This window comes from Rhyacophila brunnea, unplaced genomic scaffold, assembly GCF_057557595.1.
Source record: "Rhyacophila brunnea isolate RB1 unplaced genomic scaffold, BYU_Rbru_1.0 scaffold_13, whole genome shotgun sequence".
NCBI classification, from domain to species: domain Eukaryota; kingdom Metazoa; phylum Arthropoda; class Insecta; order Trichoptera; family Rhyacophilidae; genus Rhyacophila; species Rhyacophila brunnea.
Window position 1 is genome coordinate 15,464,206 of NW_028232785.1, and position 16,615 is coordinate 15,480,820.

Genomic DNA, 16,615 nt, shown 5'->3' on the forward strand with positions numbered 1-16,615 from the left:
AATGTGTAGTAATCAAGCGAATGTGCGTGTATGATAATATTATAATGTAATAAATTATTAAACTAAATACCAACTTATTCTACAATAATTAAACAAAAATGTTCTATATACAAAATAATAATATTATTATTATGACAACCAAACTTAATTTTGAATTGGTAGTAAAATACTATTACTCTTTTTCGTTCTCTGTACTTGAAAAAACAATGTTAAGTGGTAATATTAATTATACTACATTTTTTAAAACGCTATTTTCTAGAATCTTTTTAATTAGGTAAGTACCGACCTATGTAAAAATCTATCATTTTATTTTGCCATCTCAGGCATGTTTTGCGAATGACCCGTACTATAATATAGTATTTGTACAATAATTTTGGTCCGGTAATATTATGTACGATATAAAACAAGTATAGTACGCCCAAAATACTATAAATTTTGAATATCGGAAAAAATATATAAAAGTATTAAAAATTCTATGTTTCATTTCATTTGAAAAGTACTATAATTTCGCGATATAAGAAGATCTGGAAAACATGGAACAAAAATTGATCGAAAAACGTAAAAAAATACCTTGGTATAAAATGAAATTTCTTGAATTCTTCGGTAAGCATTTTTAGTCGGAAGAGGTACCTAAATAAAAAGTGGTCTCTGAGTTTTTCAAATTATCTGTTATTTTTTTCTGAGAAACAAAAAACTTAAGTATAAATTTTCAACAGATTCTGATGACAACGCGTACTATCTATTTTCCCCAAATAGTATAATTTTAGAGGCTCTGTACTATATTTCCGCTTTGAAAAGATGGCAACACTGTTCTATGACAGTAACAAACCACGCCGTTGTGAAGTAATAATTGAAAGACTTTAGTGTGAAATATTGCATAAAATGGAAGTAAAAACTGAACCAAACGATGGAATTTTGCATGATGAACCGGCGGAGGTCATCAGCGACGGTGCATACCAATGGATTGCCGTAAATCACTTCAAGAGGAAGGTTAAATTTGACGTGTCAGTCAAACAGGAAAATATCGGCGAAGATAGCGATAGTATCCACTTCAAGGAAGTAAGTTGATTCCTAATTAGTTTAGGCGAAGATATTCATAGTTTTGTCAGTGAAGTTGAAGTCAATTTCTAAACGGAAGTAAATTCTACCAAGTTGCAAAAACATAATTACCTACTATTCTGTTGCCGGGCTAAAACAAAATAGTGTTAGTGCATTGGTTTTTTCTTAGAAAATCCTAATTACACCGGCAGACTCGCAGACACAACGAGAGTCAATGTTCGTGGTGGCCAATTACACGGCACGATTCAGGTACCAACTCGATCGTGTTGACGCTTGATTTTATTATACTCTTACTGTGAACAATTATAAGTAAAGCAGCAAATGATATTTAGACAGGTACCTACCTACCTATAGAGTAGATATTCTCGTAATACAGCAAGGGCATGTTTTATTACACCAGCGAATAGCTATTAATTATTGGTAATGATATTTTTTGTTGATCATGTCAGGCAAGCAGTTTAGGGGCCGTCCATATATGTCGTCACACTCTAAAGAGGGAGTCTGTGATGATTCGTTACTAGGGGTGGGAGTAAATGTGAGATACAAAGTAGACAAAAAATACAAAAGGATCTGAATACACATTATTGGGGATCGAGGATTTAAAGATAAATGTTTAAAATTAATACATTTCTCTAATTTTTATGGGGTGTCAAAAATGTGACGTAATATATACAGGATCGGGGGGTAAACGGTTATGTGCCGAAATGTGTCGATGGGGAGAGGAGGTGGAGGTTAAAAATATCCACAATCGTTTCAGGTCATAATATGTAGACGCCGCTTATTACTCAATACGCGTCACTTTTTTACCTACATCATAAAAAACATGTATATGTCAACCCTGTCAAAGACACACTATGAGAATGACTATCAGCAAAAGTTGATTTCAACAGATTTATGTTTAAATTAAATAAATCAACCAATGTGTGCGAATAGTGTAAAAAAATTGTCGTAAAATTACTAGTGGCTTCAACATATTATGGTGAGGTGCATGTTAGATTTCACACGACAAGACTAAGGTGAGGCAGAAAAAAGTACGCGATGTGTTGCTGCTAAACTAATGTAATGGCATTGTACTGGTATATCATCCGGTGAGTGTAAAGTTAATTGCCAAATTTAATGCAGCATACATTGGTGGCCACTAATAGCGGCAGAAAGAGCTGTGGGACGCCTACCCAGCGGTAGAATAACTCTGGTTGATCATAATTTGTATACTGTTTTAAAGTACCTACACTAAACTTTCTCGGTCAAACGTATTTGCTTTCATTGAATTCAGACTACATTGTGTAGTTTTTAAAATTCCATTAAACACTGCCTAATCCAAGCCATGGTATAAATAAGTCAAAAATATGTGTTTATCTATTATATATATATATAATTATGCCTTTAATCGATACATCATTTTAGATATTTTATAAATTTAAGAATCTTTTTTATTGTTTTTGGGTTGGTAAGGTGGGGCGGGGCATAATAAATATTTAATATTATGTTTTCTTATTTCAACGAAAACAAATAAGTACAAATAATATGAATTATATGAAAATAAATAGAAATACCGAATCGCCCTAAGCTTATGACGATACCCCGGTACCGGAATAGTCCCAAAGGTACTTTATCTTCAACCGGTCCTGCCCTCAGACCGATTAAGAACCTTTGTTTGGTTAGCTCAGTACTATTTGGGAGAGGGTGGTCAACTAAAGTTCTTGTCTGACTCTTTTAGAATACACTACGACGATATTATTTAACTTATGTGTTTACTCATATTAACAATGTTTAAGAATCACCACCTAGTAATAGGTTGGGGTCTGGGTTGTTAATTATTTAATTAACCTCAAATTCAAACTTATTTCCGTAAACATATACGTAAACGTCAAAGTCAGCTGACTATCTGTCACTTTCTTTAGTATCAGATGTTTTTCGTAAAATACTTCGCGGATTATTTTCAAAAAATAAAAACTCCTTGAAGTAATATTGTTTAAATTATTTATTAAATTATTCTTGATAAATAAATTTATTTTATTTAATTGTTTATCGACAATTATACACTTTAATTTAATTACAAATAATTACTTAATTATTTTATAAAACTTATTTAACTTATTTATTAGATAAAGTTAACTAATTATAATTATTTTATATTTATTTTATGTACGATTACACACTTATAACTATGAGTCGCCGACCGTAAACTTTAAGAAGCTATGCTTCTTTTATAAAAAAAAAAAATAGATCGCGAATTGATGACGCGTTACTATGTAGATATGTTGTTTACAACATCACCTGACAGCCCGAATCACACGTCATCTACTATGACGTCAGACCTGTGACGCGTCGGAAATATTCCGCGAATGAAATATATCGCGAAAATATTTAAAAACTATGCGAATTCGGATCGCTTTCGAACAAGACCTCTCGGCACTATTGGAAAATCGGCAACTGAAGTAGATGGAAATGTATGGCGTTATATAGGCCCCGAATGGGGAAGACCCGAGATTTTGACGTCATTCCCCCCACTCTAATTTTATGTTTTCTTTGAATAACTAAAGAATTACTTATATTTTTAATCAAGAGATTACGTTTATGTGTAAAGGTTCAAATACTTGTTATCAAAGTATAGATTTTATCAACTTAATATGTTAAAAGGGGACCTCAAGGGTCTTACATGACTTTTCTAGGCGTGTTCACGCGCGAAAAATGGACCAATGAGGGATTTCCTACCTCCTCCACAGAGCCAAAAGCCAAAGTCTTGGACCAATCACAGAAAAGCCGTTTATTTCCCGGCTTTTCCGGAAAATTATGATTATTTAATTAAATAAAAATAAGCAATTTATAAATACCTATAAGTGGTACAAGTTTAGTGGCAATCGTGAAAGTCACTGTAGTACTTTTGACACAGATTGTCCAAATATTTACTAATTCATTTATCGGGTTAGCGGTAAGAAAAAATGAAAATATTTTTGCTCAAAATAAAGCGTAACATGGACGTGAATCATTAAAACCACCGATCGGTTACGTGCGCATAAAGAGAATGGCAGAAATCGAATTTGTTCGTTTCTTTTATGCAGAACTTTGCGCGCTAACTGGGGCAACCGGAAGTAGTTACGATTAAAATTTATTTAATTACATTTATAGAACACTTCAACTTAAAGGTATAATATTAGTTTCAGTCTAGATTTCTATGTCAAGTATTTATTTATTGAATTTGAAAATTACCTATTTCGGGTAATTTAATATTGATCTGTCGAGTTTAATTGACAGATCTAAAGAACAATTTTTATTTGTAAATTAGGAGAGCAACCGAGTCCTTGGACTTAAATTTTCAGAATTTCTATTTTTTGAAATTCCTTCATCTAGCTTTTACAAAAGTAAGTACTTAAATTCGTACCCTTTTTATTACAACTCAAAACATTAATTTATTATTTAATTTAGACGTGTGTAAGCAGTAATTACAAAATGTAATCATTAGATTTAAATTACGACAATATTTGATATCATAATTTATTTATTTAAGTTATTTTACTTTGGCAGCGGTAAATAGATCGCGACCAAATTTGAAAAAAATTAAATTTATTTTTATATAATTCAAAATCAGATTTAATACAAATGGACATTTATTTACATTGTTTAGCAATTGACATCCCATAAGTCGTTTACAATTTATTATCTATTTTTAACCTTAATCCTATACATTTTAATTACTTACATTTCACCTTATAAGACCGTTTGGCCTTCTTGAAAGAAAACTCATCCATAGTTCACTCTGAGGGGCTATAAGTCGCTCAGATTGTACTATGGGACTCAATACATAATTGTTATAGCTTTGTTTAGAGGTAGGCCACGTATTTGCAAGTGAGAATCGACATTTAAGGTCGGACCGAAAAGTTGTGACGACACAAATTTATTGAAAGAAAATGTCGGCTGATGGCACACATTTTAAGGCCGTGTCACTTACCCTAATTATTATGTTTTGGGTGGGCAGGATGTAACTGAATTTTAAAAACTTAGTAACACCTGAACCTGAACTTGAAAATGAACATGTATTATTTTTTCAATGAAAGCAAATACGTCTGATTAGTTATGCGGATCTAAACGGCCAACTGCACCCCTTGCAACTACTTGCAAAATTCACGCATGAAGTAATTTTGATAGAAAACACAGGTTATTCATTAAAAATTGTAAAATTTGTATTGTTTCATTACGTTTACTGTATGTAGGGAATAGTTGAATAGAATATCAGGGTTAATGGCTTCGTCGGCTTTGCTGGCACATACGCACTCTTTTATCGAAATTCTCCATGACCGTTTCGCATAAATGTGGCGGAATTTCTTTGATACAGTGCTCAATTTCCTTTTTTGAGGCGTGGGTAATCGTAAGCTTGTTGGCATAAACCTTTGACTTCAAAAAACCCCAAAGAAAAAAAGGCCAACGGCGTTAACTTGCATGACCTGGGCAGCCAATTCTTATCACTAAAACGGGTAATTATACGTCCAGGAAATGGATCATGCAGTAGTTGAATTATTTCTCGGGATGTATGGCATGTGGTATCGGCTTGAAGAACTCACATGTTATCCACATCCTTCTCTTGCAATTTAGGTTTAAAAAATTGGAATATCATGTCGCGGTAGCGTTATTGCCTGACCAGTCGCATTTTCGAAGAAAAATGGTCCGATGATGCCTCCAGCCATTGCCGACTCAAGTAAAAAGCCGATACATTCAAACGTACTGCTCCTACCTTTTCCGCCCCTCCCGTTGTTGTCAATGGATGACCTGTCATTGCCTGTCATAGTTCTATAGAGCAGTGGTCCTCAACCGGTGGTCCGTGAGAGAATTTTTGTGGTCCGCAGAGTAATTTTAATGCATTTGCAATTTTCGTATTTATTAAAAAGTTTCAGTATATTCTTATAATATTTTTCCAGATTTAGCTAATTAGCCAACTGACTACTTCCAAAGGACTAGTGACAAATTTCGAAAGCAAAAAGTGCATTTGCAAAATAATATGTTTGTTGAAGATAAGCCCTTGGTAAAATGTTCTTATTTGAAAGCCCTTGAAATCGCGAGATGTAAAAAACCGTATACGTTTGGAGAAGATTTAATTAAGTCTTGCCTGTTGTCTTGCTAAACTGAAAGAAATTTCTATGTCCGCTAGCAGTGTGCAACAAAGAATTAAAGATATTGAAAATCAAGTGATCGCACTTGTGAAAAATTTTACGTTTTATTCGATTCAACTTGACGAAACAACAGACAACTTAACAAAACAATTCTTCTTTGTTAATTGAGTTAGCATTTACTTGGTAGAATTCCATTTTAAAAGAAATGAAAATATAATTAATATTAAATTCTACAGGTTTTTAAAAGGTTTGTCGATAGCTATTTCGGTTGTAACACCATTATCAAGACTATTCAGATAAGCCGTTTGCCTTTGTTTGAATACTATACGTGTATAGATGGAGACAGAATACATTTTCTTATTCGTTCCAGCAATATTATGAATTTGTATACGTATTATTAATACTTTGAAAACCCTAAGTGGGTTTTTTAATGGATATCAAAATTTATCAAAATTACAGTGTTCGAGTACTTTGGTTATTTATTGACATTATTAATTAATTAAAATATTATTAGTATAATTGTCTTAATCTTGTGTTTAAATTATATTTAATAGAGGCGACGAATGCATTACCAAATTTTCATTTATAATGGTATTACCTTTGGATAATTCGCGATTAATTTCCAACTGTTTGAGTAAATTTAATTTTAGACCTTTATTACATATATGCAAACATTCTGGCATTGTATTATTACTGATGCTATGCGAATTTGATATCAAATGTTTAGCAAACTGAGAACCTGTTTTACCATTCCTAAAAGACCGGAGGTCCTCTTCGAAACGAATTTTTATTAGCCTGCCAGATTGACCAATGTAGCATAGACTACATGTGCCATATGTTAATTTATAAACTCCGCTTTTCTCCAGTTTGTTTATTTTATCTTTACTATTTTCTAAGGTTCTAAAATTTTAGGTTTTAAATGTCTTCTTTGTTTTGTAAGGTTTGATTATCAAGGAGAATTATAGGAAAAACTCCTCTCTTTGCTATCCTTACCGGGTAGAACAACCGGCTCTCAAATATTTAATGAAATTAATGGTTATTTCTTAGAACACAGTATAGAATTGAAGAAATGTGTGGGGGTGTGCACAGATGATGTCACAAGCATTACTGGACATCGTTCAGGAGTTGTTGCAAAAGTTAAAGACGTTGGACACCCAGATAGCTTGTTTACTCATTGCATTTTACATCATGAGTAACATGCTGAGAAAAAATTATCTCCAGAACTGCACGGAGTATCTTATGTAATTAAAATTGTAATCGAAATTCGCCACAAGCAAGAAGCATCTCGAACTGTCTAATTCTTGACCGCGGTGCCGAATAATTGATGTTTTTGGTCTCCCAGCAACACTCTCACGAACTGCTTCGATGTTTTGGGTTGAATGACTTTTTGAAGACGGCCTAACTGTATACGATCACCAATTAATTGATCCAGTACCAGTGGCGGCCGGTGACAAGAATATGAGGGAGTGCAAAAAAGACTCATCTATTTATGCAAGAAGTCCATCTTCCATCGATTTTGAAAACACGTCGATAACACGAACATTAAAGTCTGGTATTGACGATATCAATTGTTTTTCTATACTTAACATCGCAAAAGCATTTAGCCTGTCTTGAATCAATGTATTTCTCAAAAATGACTTAACCCTTTGTAAAGTTGAGAAACAACGCTCACTTTCCACTGAAATCATCGGAATTGTACAAATTATTTTTAATAGGGTAACACTTTCGCTAAATACTTCCAGTAAATTATTATTCGTAAAAAGTTGAAGTATCAATAATGCTCCAACAGTAACGTAGAAATCTTCTCTACTGTATTAAGTTTAAATTTGTCACGTTAATAATAATTATTCATTATTTATAATTAAGCATTAAATTACCAGATTTTTAAAAATTAATTACTAAAATATAAAGCCAGCCGGCTAGGTAAGCGGCTAGCTCTCTTCAGTACACAATTTAAATAGACGTATGATTTTGAAGCGATTAATGTGAAACATAGCTGATTATTTGGCATAATTCGGTCGCGTTGTTTACGGAACTCCTGTGACCACCAATTTTGAAAAATTCATTGCGTGTGGCCCCGTCGTAGATATGTTTCAGACGATGCTTATTTACATATTCCAAAGTTTTAACGTTTTCCATTGAGTAATAAGATAGTGATACTCGTATTAGATTGTAAAATTAATCTAACAAAATAAATGTCACCTCCGCGCATTGCCAATCTACCCCTATGTTGAACGTCGAACTGCAAAAAATGAAATAAACTTTGCAACAAAGGAATTTCGACACATTTAACATGATGAGTGTCACGCTTATTGAATATATTTCAGCCAAAACATCGATATTGAGTGGGAAAAATCAATATCTTCGGTATTTTCTTGAAAAATCAGCCACGTCAGATTCAAATCGCAGAACGTTCCCACGATACGACAGTGCTGCGATCTGTCATATAAAATCGCAACTTCGATTAATGAATACATTGTCACGATAGCTACGATGACGTTATTGAATTGAATCGTCGATTTATACTCGAAATTCCCATTGATGACATTCTGCCGCTACGGCAGCTATCCCGGGTAGGGTTGTATCGAAGTATTAGCACATATTGTGATCCGAAAGCAGTCTTGTATACTTAGCCACCTATAAAATAGATGATGCGCTGATGTGAATAATAATTGCTTCATGAATTCGACTCGGAAAATTAATTCCCATTAACCTATAAGACAGTGGGTACCTATCGTCATACTACCTACACAGTTACCTACCTAACGATAAGGTAAATGTTACCTACCTAATCTCAAAATGACCAGGAAAGAAATGGGGCCTTATTATCGTACTTACCTATCAAAATAGGTAGGTACCTATCACCTAGTCTCAAATCGACCACGAAATAGGGCCCCATTATCGTTTCAAATAAGAAAAACTATAAATAGGTAGGTAGGTACCGTTCAATGAATGAATACCTAGCTGAGCTAATAATATCGGCCAATGTAAACTGTCATCCGTTTCGATGTGAATCGCTAATTAAAATAACGATGAACAATAATTCCACTAGTAAAATTCCCATTCAACGACAGTACCCATGCCCCATTTTCCTTCATATTGACTAGGTACCTACCTACCTATATGTACAAAATAAACGGAATAATAGATATTATATGTCATATGTACCTACCTACTTCAATGCGGCAAACACTAGGATAATTAATTGTTAGTAGCTACCTACCCACCTACGTCTACAATTCTACACCTAAGTACCTACCTATTTATTCTCAATAACAACCTTTCTGTGAAATACCCACCTGATTAAAATCATAATGTACCTGAGTTGACCATATCAACAAGCTGAACTGTACTTTACTGTGTGTAATACATCAAATTTAAGATACCTACCTATTGAAAAACGCTCAAAATCTCACTAATAGAAATAGGGTAATCTCAAAATGAAAATAAAAAAATTAGTCCACCAACGTTAGCATAAAAATATCGGCGAAATTGGTGAAATCGGGAGCGGCTTACGTTGAACTAAACTAACTAAACTACCGTTTGATAAATAAGTAGGGAATATGATTCTATTTTTGCACTTCATGCATCGACATGACGTAAGTCATTATAATAATTAGGCTTCCAACTATATCTCGACGCGTGGCCTAAGCGCTTGTGTTGGAATATTTATATCGGCCAGTTTATGATATTATTGTCCGAACGCCGAGTTAACCTTTGTGTGCTATGGCATTAGGTACAAGCAACCCCCTGTAGAATTAACTTGGAAAACATCATTTCCAACGAAGACTCACGTAGTTTTATAGAACTTTGTTGGTTTTGATTCTACTAGCCTCATTTGTCAATACGAATTTTTAAATGTATGCGTGAAAAATAGTGTAAATTTCAAGGTACACTTTGAATTTTGCTCCTTGGCGTATCTCACCGATGGAGGTATGTGTATTGGTCGCGTCCCATTGGTGTAGTTACGTATTCATTGGTAGACGGTGACGGCGCGTCGAAAAGATGTGTATCACCATTCGAATACGCGCGGAATTCAAAATGATTGATTTCGTATAAGTTTTAGATATCGCATTTTTCTGAATACATGGGGATTTTATATTAAATATTTTTATTTAATCGATGATGGGAGTGCAGTGCAAACTATGCTCCATTACTAGAGCCGTCCCTGTCCAGTACCCGAATTTTTAATTAATCTCTTCACAGGTGATGAAGTTAAATCAGTATTCCGACCTTATTTTTTTTTAAATATAGCTCAATAATGAAAACGCGTTGTTCGTACGAGTCGTTTATTTGACGTCAGTTTACCGCACAAATGGCGCATAATTCATATCTTGCGTAAATTTTGGGACACCGTTACATTAATAATAATAGGTATGTATTACAATATTACTTTAAATTGATAATTATGTTATTTGCAGAAGCTTGAAAACGGTCTGATTAATATAAAGTCTGAGAATGATGATGAAAGAATCGTCATCAAAGAAGAATTTGTTGACAAAGCAATCAACCAAATTAATAATGAAAATCCTCGACCTGGCTGCTCTCATCATATAGATCAGGTAGGTACGTTCAATTATAAAATTTATTTTTAATCTCGATAATACTGTAAATTTTCATAGTAACACATCAACTTTTATTAATTTTTACACACTTTTTAATATTTAAAACAATCAACTGTCAAACCAAATACTACCTATCAATCCGATATTAAGGGACACAATCATAATTTATTTATTTTAATATAATTAAATTGAAAATACCAACTCTGTTTTTTATAGATCTCTACTCAGCAGTATTTCACAGTACGTTACAGTAAAACACTGGACATCGTGAGAAAAGATATAGTTGACAATAACCTGGTCAACAATAAAATAGCACATGCAACCGATTACGTCAGAGATATGTCGAAACACCATTCAGAGATAACAATAGATGATCAAAACATCAAAAAGGAAGTTCAGAAATTATACGTGCAAAAGGAAGTTCGAATTATGTTGAGAAGAGTTACATATTTTCCGCGTAACTTTATTTGCAAAGACTGTTGTGGAGTGTTTGGATCTGTAAATCATCTAAATAGTCACTTCATTTCGTGCATGAAGTCTAAGCAGATTGAGTCATATGATACGCATACTGGCGAAAAGCATATAGAATGCAATGGTCAATCATATAAAATCTCGAAGCGTGGTATTCATAAGGTATATTTTGGTGAAAAACCACATCAATGCGATGTATGTTTTAAAAATTTTCAACGAATTGATAATCTTAGATCACACAAGAAAACACATACTGGCGAAAAATCACTTCAATGCGATGTGTGTTTTAAATTTTTTCAGCGAAATAGTGACCTCAAAAAACATAAAATGATACATACTGGCGAAAAACCACATCAGTGCAATGTGTGTTTTAAAAGTTTTCAGCGACTTGATATTCTTAGAACGCACAAGATGACACATACTGGCGAAAAACCACACCAGTGCGATGTGTGTTTTAAAAGATTTCTGCAAAATAGTAATCTCAAAACACACAAAATGACACATACTGGTGAAAAATCACATCAATGCGATGTGTGTTTTAAATTTTTTCAGCGAAATATTGATCTCAAAAAACATAAAATGATACATACCGGCGAAAAACCACATCAGTGCAATGTGTGTTTTAAAGGATATCTGCAAATTAGTAGTCTCAAAAAACATAAAATGACACATACTGGCGAAAAACCACATCAATGCGATGTGTGTTTTAAAAGATTTATGAAAATTTATAGTCTTAAAAAACATAAACTGACACATACAGGCAAAAAACCACATCAATGCGATGTATGTTTCAAAATTTTTCTGCAGATTAGTAATCTCAAAACACATAAAATGACGCATAATAGTGACGAACCACATCAATGCGATGTGTGTTTTAAATTTTTTCAATTCAATTGTAATCTCAAAAAACATAAAATGATACATACTGGCGAAAAACCACATCAATGCGACGTGTGTTTTAAAAGATTTCTGAGAAGTGGTCATCACAAAATCCATAAAATGACGCATACTGGCGAAAAACCACATCAGTGTGATGTGTGTTTTAAAAGATTTATGCAAATTAGTAGTCTCAAAAATCATAAATTGACACATACTAGTGACAAACCACATCAATGCGAGGTATGCATATATAAATGTACGAAGCTCAGTTATCTTAAAAAGCATAAATTGAGACATTCGAGTGGAAAACCATAACAGTTCAGTTTGTTACGTAAAAAGTTATATTTTTGTTTGCTATCAATTTGTTACATCGATCACAACTGAAAACAACTTAGCCATCCTTACATATCATAAAACATTTTTCTATTTGTATAGTAATTCTAATGCAAATACTAGCAATGAAGATGTTTTGAAGGTGTATGTGGCAATATTTTAAATGTATATCCCTTTAAATATTATTATTCACTAATGTTTAAAATAATTTATTTTTCTGTTTTAATTGGTTTTCATTATAATACTTTTACCTAAATATACGTTGGTTAAAACTAATCAAAACATTCAGCCATAAAAATGCAAAATAATCTGTTTCCTAAGTGTTATTAATTAATAATTATGTTTGTGAATTTAAAAAAAAAGTCAAAACTAGATATACAATTGGGTCCGAAGAGAAACACTACTGTCATTAAGTCTTGTAGCCTGTTATTTTAAAACATTATATAGTCAATGTATACCTATCTAAAATTAATAAAAAAATATATATTACAATATTGCGATTTACAATAAGAAACCCTAAACCCTAGATGAATAACCTATTCAAACAGCAAATTATTCTTGACCGTCAAGATCGAGCAATTAATAATATTGATACGCCTTTATTTCAGACCTGCCATTGCGAGTGTTGGCGATGGGCCAAGGTGAAAAGCGCGAACTTGTGCTTACCCATATGGTGGGGTGAGACAGGGTGAATTAGTACTTAACTTTGGTCCCTACTCCTTTTGCTCATCAGGAATCTTTGTTACTTGGTAGTTATATAAGGCACATTACCCAACTGTACAGTTGTTATTATTCAAATCTTAAGATTACTAGTCAGTAAGATGACTAATATCAAATTATTGGTTCCTCTGCTAACAATAAATCATTACTTTGAAATAAAACCTTTAACACTTTTCTTTCCTTGACTATATTATTCCCATCGTTCTTATTCCATCCAAATACTTTCCTACGTAAATTTAAATTAGTACCTATCTGCCTTAACTCATCAGTAATATAAACGAGTCACGGACAACCAAGTTATGAGGAAATCAAATAAATGTAGTGTGACGTTACCGCGGTTGAACTCGGAAATCTCGGATATAATTCCAGCGCATTACGCACTGCACTACGTGAGCCTCTGTAATCATGGACATCTGGTAACTTTCAAATTGATTAAAGAAAAATACTCATGATTTCGTTCTAAGGGAGAGGTGTGAATGAAAAAATCATAAATTCCCGAGCGTAACCACAAGTTACTTTATTTATGCACAGTGTTCACATTCTTACAAGTATTTTATTTTTTTCGTAATATGTTATTCATAAACATAAATAATTGTAATTGGCGGGATGAAAGGAATCTTACTAATATACACAATAGTGGGGTTTTACATTATATAAAACCACCTTCCCACTTCGCAACATTATATGACCAACAGGTGTTTGTTCACCCTATCAGACGCCCTTGAGGGATTTTCTGCAGGTAGGTAAGTACTATTATTGCAAATGGTGGGACATTTTGAAGTTTTTTAAATATCCAGTGTTTGAAACATTCCCGACCATAATGATGCATTGCTTTATGACTCGCTCTCGACATCGCATTTTATGCTTTATAATACTATGTATTATATTATGTTGAAAAATACAAGTAAAACAGAGAAATTTAAATAAAGCAAACATATTTTATTAAGAATTACTGAATTTGTAAAACTACATCCACCTATTTATAGAATACGCTAATCTATCTATGGTAGATATTACATTCACACAACATAATATTATTATATTTAATCTATGGCAAACTATTTTTCAGTTTTCTGCAATATAATGAAAATGAATTTACCATTTTTTAATTAGATGTTTATGAATATTATTTGCTATTAAAGGATTGAAACGATATCATCATCAAAAACTGGCGTCGATCCACTGGTGGATGAAGGGTTCTCATAACTACTTCCACTCTTCTCAGTATCGATTATCGCTGTCTACCGAACATTATTAGTTTGTCTATCCAGCGGGTTTAAGAGTGTCTTTGTGGTCATTTAGTGACGTATGGAAACCACTACCGATATAACAGTATTTAACCATCAGTTGTCTACTCACCGAGCAACATGTCCAGCAAATTATTATTTAATTTGGTTGGCGACATCTCTATCACATCACGTACTATCACGTAATGTCACGGTATTTTGATATTTGTTTGATGTTTGTCAATCACAAAAGAGTATACTAGGTATTCGTAGTTAGATACAAGAATAAGTGATGGTCCTTACAATAGGCATACACAGAGAGCATAATTTAAAAATCAAACAATAAACATAATTATAAAATATATAATGGAGAGCTATTACAAATCAATCAAAGAGAAAAATACTTAGGTATCTAATACTTTAAGACGTCCAGTTACAATGAGTAGTAGATGTTGGAGCAACTTAATATAGTAAAAGAGGTACGAAAACAAAACAGTTTTCGATCACTATAATGATTCATTGTTATGAAGAGTGATGCCACAAGACAATAGTAACCTGAATATGCTTTATCTGTTTGAATGTGTATAAGAGAAAAGACGTTATGATAAATATTGAATCTGCGTATGTTAAATTTAATGCTTGATATTAATAATTCTAAGCATTCTGAAAAGACTATTGATTAATTTAAATATTATAATATGCTTAGAAATAGTACGTTATATTTCGAAAGATTTGAATTTAAAATGTTTAATTTGCAAGGAATTTTTGGTAAGTAAAATTGAAGGTGACATTATACCAGACATGCACCTTTGCATGCCAAGTTGCGACATTCGTATTTAACAAGTCTATGTTTTACAAGCATGCGTGAGCAGTGGTAGCATACTTTTGGATGAACACTTTTAGAGTTACTATTCAAGCGATGTATTATCTCATTTCAGTACTTATGGTTTGGAAATTGCGATAACATGAAGGAGATGGTCGATTTTGTTTATTTGAGTATTATTTACAAGAAGCGTCTATCATATGTGACATTTTGTGTGATTTAATCGGGTTCGTAAATGTATGCAAGAATAAGCATAAATATCGCATTTATATGGCTTTTCGTCTTAGGGGCGCATGTGCTCAGCGTGGGCCAAAATAGAGCTTTTTTCTATTTTCAAAGCATGATCCTGGACATACCTTAAACGTTGTAGATAATCTATTCAAAAAAATTTGAAACCTCATTATCCATTATATTTATTTTAAACATTTTATGACTGCATAAAGTATTTTTATTACATAAAATAGTATTCTTTAAACCTCTCGCTCTAATGTTTTAGAATATAGTCATATTTCAGTACATAAATGTGCAGTGATGTTAAGATTTTTTACATTTATTAATTTTTAAACGCATTTATAAAACCATCAGTATAATTTATTTATATCGACATTATTATAGTGAAATATTTACGATAAAAAATTATGTTGAAAATCTCTGTGATCCCAAATTTGACAAGAATTAGGCATTTTATTATTCAAAAAAAGATTAACACATTTGAAGATAATTCTAAAGATACTCATTATAAGCTATGTCTTTGACCATTCAAGTGTGATAAACATACTACGAATATGAATTGTTTTATAATAAATATTGGGAATATGGTAGTGTTTTTTGAAATACGCAAATAATATATTCTTTTGGCATTCCCCAGTGTTTAATCTACAACATACGGCCGTAGCCATAAATTGAGAAACTACGAGTATAATTGGATTAGGGAGTAAAATTATGTTAACGCGCGTGTTTGAACATGTACCTATCTGATTTTTTTCTAAACGGTACATGTTCAACACGCGCGTTAACATCATTTTGTCCAAGATCATGCTTTGAAAATAGAAGAAAAGCTCCATATTGACCTACGCTGAGCATGTCCCCCCTTAATGTGTTATGTTGTGTTTTTTCAAGTATTCTGCCCGAACGCATTTATAAGAAACATTCCATTTATTTGGTTTTTAACCAGTATGTGTCATTTTGTGTGATTTAATTTGTTGTGATTGTCTGCATGTATAAGAACAGACATTGCATTTATATGGTTTTTCACGAGTATGCAACATTTTGTGTGTTTTCAGGTGATTTGATTGTGAGCATGTATAAGAACACACATTGCATTTATATGGTTTTTCACCAGTATGTAACATTTTGTGTGTTTTCAGGTTATTTGATTGTGAGCATGTATAAGAACACACATTGCATTTATATGGTTTTTCACCAGTATGCAAC

General features: G+C 32.7%; 1 long non-coding RNA gene across 1 annotated transcript; it reads left to right on the plus strand.

The window, feature by feature from the left end:
- Positions 1–809: 809 nt before the first annotated feature.
- LOC147076635 (uncharacterized) lies at positions 810–12,904 on the plus strand. The gene is made up of 3 exons (XR_015069672.1): positions 810–1,059; positions 10,586–10,726; positions 10,946–12,904. It is a non-coding gene; the product is annotated as an uncharacterized LOC147076635 (long non-coding RNA).
- Positions 12,905–16,615: the final 3,711 nt, after the last annotated feature.